The sequence below is a fragment of the Simochromis diagramma genome, unplaced genomic scaffold (assembly GCF_900408965.1).
Source record: "Simochromis diagramma unplaced genomic scaffold, fSimDia1.1 OVJJ01000421.1, whole genome shotgun sequence".
Lineage (NCBI taxonomy): Eukaryota > Metazoa > Chordata > Actinopteri > Cichliformes > Cichlidae > Simochromis > Simochromis diagramma.
In genome coordinates this window covers 462,938-470,095 of record NW_024387250.1, presented here as the reverse complement: position 1 = coordinate 470,095, position 7,158 = coordinate 462,938, and positions in this window count along the sequence as shown.

Sequence of the window (7,158 nt, the reverse complement as noted above, 5' to 3'; positions counted from 1 at the left end):
ACAATCCAAATTGAGCCCTCATGCAGAACACTGCACGAATCGATATTCTTAAAAAGGTTACACGTCAAACTATTAAATACTTTATCGATCCCTGAGCAATATGCAGTGTGTTTATGGAAATCTATAGATACTCTATGTTATTCTCGTCCTATAGCGGTGAAGTAAGAAACATTCTTAGTATTTTAACTTCTTGCCGTCACGTAGCAAAGCACGGGGAAACTAATGATAACTAATGCTGCTTCTTTTTTTTGAACATCTCGTAAACTTCAACGCCAAAATCTGACACTTTGTTTCCCACAATATGTTTGACATTAAGTTTTCTCCCATACAGACACAGAAAAGAAGGGAGACAACATTTAACAGGACTGCCTCTAACTCAGCTCTTACATAAGTGATGTTAAGAATATCTCAGAAAGAAAAAAAGACTAAACCTCAGGTTGGGAAACATTCATCTTCTTTCTTATGGTTGTCAGCGTTCGGAGAGAAAACTCTCTTGCATCTCTCTCATCAAACCAAACTATCACAAACCCTAACATTAAGTTCTTTTTCACATGCCAGCCAAATGTCTTTCAACTAAATGGAGCAGCTGCACTGAAATCACAGAATGTACAATAAACCTGTCACAGTCTGTATTAGCAGATGGGAAATGGGAAAACAAAAGCATGTGTCGCTGAGGATTGAGATTTTAGCTTGCCAGGTGTAAATCTGGCAAATAGGAGATAAAGGGAGAGCAGAAGAGGACATGTTGATCAAGATCGATGGATGTAGTGATGGTGAGTACCAAGGTGACCAGTACAGCTGAAAAACTGCAAAGCGAGGTGAATAGCGAAGAATCGAGAACCAGAAAAGGTGCAATTGTGCTTATTAATGTGCCAGAATGATCTGGTGTTACAGCGATAAAGATGGAAAAACTGAACGTTAGAAACAATTACATCAATCTAAGGCGAAGAAAAGAGGAGTTTCCTATATAGAACCATAAGCTGTGAATAAAAAAAATTCATAAGTGGCACTTTCGGGCTTAATGGCGTTGTTGATAGCTGCTTGGGCCATTATAGCGAGTTGAGACGAACATCACCAGAGGGACGAGGGATGGAATATTGTATAAGGACACAGAGAAGAAATAAATGACCAGATGGTGGTTATAAATGCACAGTCAATAGAGAGACAGAAAAAGAAGCAGAGGAAAAACCGAGAAAAAAAAGAAGGGCACAAGAGAGCAAGAGAAAGTGAGTGGGATTGAGAGAAAAGGGACTGACAGTGAAGAATGCAGGCAGTTAAAGATATCTGCCGAGTGATCTGTTATTACAGAAAGAGAGAGACAAACAGCTTCTTTCTTTTGTTTTTTTCCAACAGCAAAATAAAGACACTCATCAATTTAAATCAGCAGGGTTCCCGGACCTCACCTTTTATCTGTCAGACACTGGATGGTGAAGGCCTGTTCCTCCCTCCTCTTGTCCATTCATCACACAGAGGAAGAAGACACCCCTCCAGGGGCATGCTGGGTAATCTTGCATGGCCGGAAACATGGCGATGGTGAACGGATGGCGGCGGGACCCTTTGTTATTTACTGCTCACTTAGCCCCTCTGCACCCTGACACACACACAATTTATGAGGACAATCGTCAAAGCCGCTGCGCTCCACTGGAGCACTCCCTGATGGATGTACATGAATCCAGGAGAGGAGAGGAGAGAGAGAAGCGGAGAGACAAAGATAGAGGTTGAGGCGTCGTACAGTTTCCATTACTGTAAATGAAACCACTCACTGGGCTTCATAAAAGAAAGATTTACATCAAAACAATAGATCAGAACAAACATTTTGCAATTAAACGTTAAGCCCCGAGACGAAAAAATCATTTTAAATATAAACTCCGCAGCAGCTTATATTACTGCCATGCAGTCCTGTCTCATGGAAGGAGTGTGAACTGAACTGCGTGCTCATATGTCTTGCGAAATGCCACTGAATGCACCAAATGTCACCAGAATGTCAGCAGTTCCACCGTCTGTGCTTTGAGCTTTTATTTTGGTGCATTCACTCTAACAGACACCTCTTTTCCTCGCTGCTTTCATCCGGTATTCACATCCCCAAAACTCATTTACAACGTCCCCGTGCTCTTTGCTAAGGCAGCTGACAAACAGTACAGTAAGTGTTCAATCATAACAATCCATTAGAATAATCACTGATAACAAGTCCATTTTCATAAAAGAGACGGGAGAGGGATTAATGAGCTTAACCCTACTTATGTTCCATCCATTTTGTGCTGTAAATCAATAATCCAGTAATAATGTTCTTCAGTGGGGCAACAGAGCCCCAAGAGCAGCATCCTCTCTCTCTTCATGAGTTATTTGAGCTGCCCTACTATCTCCTTTGTTCTCTATAAAGTTGCCTTTTGGGAGTGCCAGGACCAAACACATATATTTTTAGTGTTTTCTACACAGTCTGGTGTGAAACAACACGAGGGATTGGTGAGACTCCAAGAAGCACAGAGCGCACAGACGGGAAAGGGAGAGGAGGAGGGGAAAGTAAATGAGCAGAGAGAAGGAGTGATGGGGCCAGGAGACCAGGGAGGAAGAAGAAGAAGAAGCAAAAAAAAAAAAGATGGAGGGAGCACATGGTAGTGGAGAGGTAGGGAATTTTTACAAGACTCTGTTTAATCAGCCTCTCTCTAACTCTGCGTCAAGGTGCAGTGCTCCTCTCTTTGTATCCTAATGTTTCCTTTATGCATCCTTTTAGATTTTAATAGCACGGAAATCAAAGACTTTCAGCAGCCTTCTAACATAATTGTTGGGTCAGCTGCAAAAGAATACAAATTAACGCCACAAAACAGGAGCGTTTCAAAATTAAAGCACATTCTGATGCTCGTACCGAAAAACAAAACCTGTCTTTCAATTTTTTTTCAACTACTCAGTAATGCTTCAGTGAGGCTGTATGCTGCCGTAATTCTAATTTTTTACATAAAAAAATCATGTGAACCCTGAATTTTTGATTTCTTGCAGTCATGACAACGTGAGGTATTTTAAGCTTGCAGCTGGGTGCTATAAAAAATAATGCAGCCATTGTTTATTGGTTGGCCCATGAAAAACACGGACTGATTACGAAAACTTTGCGAACACAAATTATTTCCATTTGCACACAATAGCAATTTCTGAAGGAAAACAAAAATTGCTGGGATCAATATTATTAACCCCCTGAAAAACTGACCTTTTGACATAGCACAATCCACTGCTGTAAAATGTTGGGCTTCAACTTTGTAAAACTTCTAAAAACTTCTAAGAATCAAGTTAAAACTGGATTTTTCTTGCTAGGGTTATCATCCAATTTGCGCACATTTTAAAAACTTCAAACTGAGCTGTCACTTGAGAAAGCATCATGCCAAAAACAAAAGAAATCAATTTAGACTTAAGAAAAAGAATTGTTGATGCTCACAAAGCAGGAGATGGATATACAAAGCTATCACAGCGTTTCCAAGTGTCAAAAGTTGGAGTGAGAAGCATCATCAAGAAATTCAAAGACAGTCATACAAGCTTGGCAGAGGTAGGAAGCAAAAGATTTCAAAGACTCTGGAAAGAAAACTACTGAGAGATGAGTCTAAAGAGCTCAGAACAACTGCCAAGACACGAGGGAATGACTTCTCAAAGAAGACAATCACTAGAACCTGGCACAGAAATGGACTCTGAGGTTGAAGACCAAAAACACCCTCCACTTCTGCAGAAGGGACACATTTAAGCGAGACTGAAATATACGAAGGACAACCTGGAGAAAGACGCATATTGAAAAAAACACCCTTTTCCACATGATATAAATAGAGCTTTGGTCACAGAGAAGCTGCTTATGTTTGAAGAAAGAAGGGACAATTGTCCCCACAGTGAAGCACAATGGTGAGAGTGTGTCCATGTCTCTGGAACTGATGGAAGGAATTCTGAACAAAGATGGATATGTGAGGATTTTGATTGAAAACCTTAATCAGTGAGCAGAAAAACTGAGTCTCGGTCATCACTTTGTCCTGCAACACAACGCCGCCCCAAAACATGCGTTGGTCCTGATGAAGAACCACCTCCAGAAGACCAACGTGAATGCTGCCTCCACAAAGCCCTGATTTAAATCCTATTAAAAATCTGTGGGGTGAAATGAAGACCAAGGTCCATGCCATAAGACCAACATACCTGGAGGAGTCTGAGAGTTTGGCCAAAGAAGAATGGGCTGGGATTGCGCAGGAGACGAGTGTGACATTTGTTTAAAACTACAACAAATGACTGCAGGTTGTTATCAAGCAAAAAGGACACAGAATGATAATTTTGTCCCTTTGAGTTATTATGAAATAATTTTATTTCTGTGTGCAAAGTAAAATATTGCAAGCATTCCAAAATAAAGTAGGAGGTCTAAGCTATGCTAATAGTTCATTTCATTTTTTTAAAAGCACTTTAAAAAATACTTACTCTCTGTCCTCATCTGTATTTCATGAAGCATACTGGACTCTTATGATGGAGGTCATTCATTGAAAATACAGCTGCTCTGCTGCCAAATGGATATCACAAAACACCACATCTCACATTAGCAAGTACCTAGCTACATTAGGCTTTAGCCTTGTCTAACCTTACCCCTAACCTTAACCTGTATCCAACAATAAAAACAAGTCTTCACTTTAAAATACAACAATTTACACAAAGTTGGAGTTCCATGTAGTCAAAGTGTGGTGTAACAGCCTGCCTCACCTCCACAGACACATGACTATTTGGATCATATTCAGACTGAGCCAAAGTCTGAGTCATGTCACATTTTCCCATTTCCCAATGCTTCACTCAGCTGCAAAAGTGAACTCTCGGTTTTCGGTCTTCAAAAACAGACAGAATTTTGAAGAAAATGTCAGCAGGTAAGTTTTATCAACTACATTTCTTACATACTTTACGTTGTAGCGGAGCTACAAAGTAGAATACAAGTGAATTCAGCACATCTACATTCAATGAGGTGCACGACGTCTCAGCATCAGCTCATCAGTATTGTCCCGGTCACTCAAACTGAAGCTGTAATTGTAATTTTCAGTACTGGGATGCTGTTGCTCTGATCTTGATGTGCTGATGTGTATAAGTCAATGAACACGAACTGTGTTTGTCACTGAAGTGTAGATTTTGTCTTTGACTGATGTAAATTAATATTGCCGTATTGAGTTTTGTATTTTCTAATTAGTTTTCAGATTGGCTTTGAGTTTTTGTTTTCAGTTACGGTTAATTATAGTTAGTTTCCAGAGTGAATCGGGGTCAGAACAGTTTAAACTGTATCAATCAAATGTATAGTTGATGTCCTGTAAGCAGTTTTATAGAAATGTCTTTTACAGTTTTTTAGTTTTTGAATTTAGTTACTTTCAGTTTTCATAATTTTAACCCTCCTAATTATTAAAAAAGGAGGATTTTTCAGGGACAAGATTTGACAAGGTCACATTAATTCATAGTCCAGTAGACATTCTGACGACATTACCACTATATCTATTTTATTTTAGTTAGTTTTTGAGCACATTCAATTTTATTTAAGTTTTTCAACACCCAGTTTTATTTAGATTTACTATAATAACCTTGCTGCTATGCTTCATAAGCTGTCTAACTGTTCCTGATAGCTTCAGCATGGTGTTTAAAGTTGTATACATTAACCTAAAAAGGGAAATGCTAGAGGATGTTGCTGGAAGCACTACAAGGCTTATTTTCTAAGCTATATTTAGGATGCTTCCTGGTACGCTTTTACTTTGATCTCTGCACTTTTATTGTTTTTGGTTATAAATGTTAAGGCACTAAAAAACAAATGTGGTGTTGATATGTTTTAAAGTAGCTGCTTTGCATAGCTGAAAATAGCTAATTTTGTAAGAAATGCATAAAAGTAATGTATGATGTTGATGGTACGAGCTCGCTCTGCTAATCTGTATGAGACCGAGCCAGCTTGAGAGTTTATGCACAGGAGAATATACATGACTGATTATTTCTTCTCTGTTGCAGGTATGACAATAATAAATAAAAACAACAACTACCCCCCCCCCCCAAAACAAACAAACAAACAAACAAACAAAACAAAAACAAGAGCACACATACAAAACCCCCCCCCGAAAAAACAAAAAAACCTCTGCTGGATGTATTTTAAATGTTTTTTCAGTTTTGGGTTATTTTGGTAATGCTTCTGTGTTTACACTCTGTTAGGGAGGCGCTTAGGGCATATGTACAAGAAAAACAGTGTGAGTGTTTATTTCCTCACCATTGCATATGCTAAGAGCATGTGCAGCATGGAGACCCTGTGAATGCTCTGTGGTTACTGTGGCCGTGGGTGGCAAAGAAAGTCCTCAAAGACCTTCAAGGGAAGTTTGCCTTTTCAGTTACACACACAGAGTTAGATCACCTACACATTCTGTCTTCAGTTTTTTGGATTTTATTTCAAACAAACTAAGTAAGAATATGAATACGTTAAAAAGGAAAAACAGCAGACAAACAAAGTTATCATTATGTAGAATGCAAAAATAGATATCCCTCTGATATTTACGCGCATTTCTCACAACAACAAAATTTGTTTTTCCAGATGATGAACCTTGATGGATTCTAATTCATAATGAAAACAGTTTAATCTCACTTGACTTGTAGTTGATGTCTTGACATCAGTTTTATTTTGGACCTTGATCTTTTTTTTTTTCTTTTTTTGTACACTATCATGAGTAACCACTGCGACAACAAGATGCAAAGAAGAATTGGCATCTGTTCTTTAACCTCAGGCAGCATACTTGACTCTACGGTTGCATAATGCTTTACTGTGTTTCCCAGTTAGTTGATAACTTTGTCTGTCTGCTGCTTAACTTTTTACTGAAAAGAACTGCTTAATGTGGCTGAAAACAACACAGATGGGACTCAACAAAATGAGCCATGATAGTGAAGTTGTAGGTGAGAAATCAGAAGCAACAAGCTAAAATACACTATAAAGCTCTGTTGAGCTGAGGGGGCGGGTTCAGAATTATGCTATGATGTGAAGCTTTAAACTTAGTTACAACAACTTAAATATTATTGTTACAATTGTAGTATTACGGGAAGGAACAATTACCTTTGCCATGGAGATAGTATTTGATGTGAATGTCATTCTGTCTGCAAACATGATAGCGCAAAAAGTTTTGAATTCATTCTGATAAAACTTTGTCG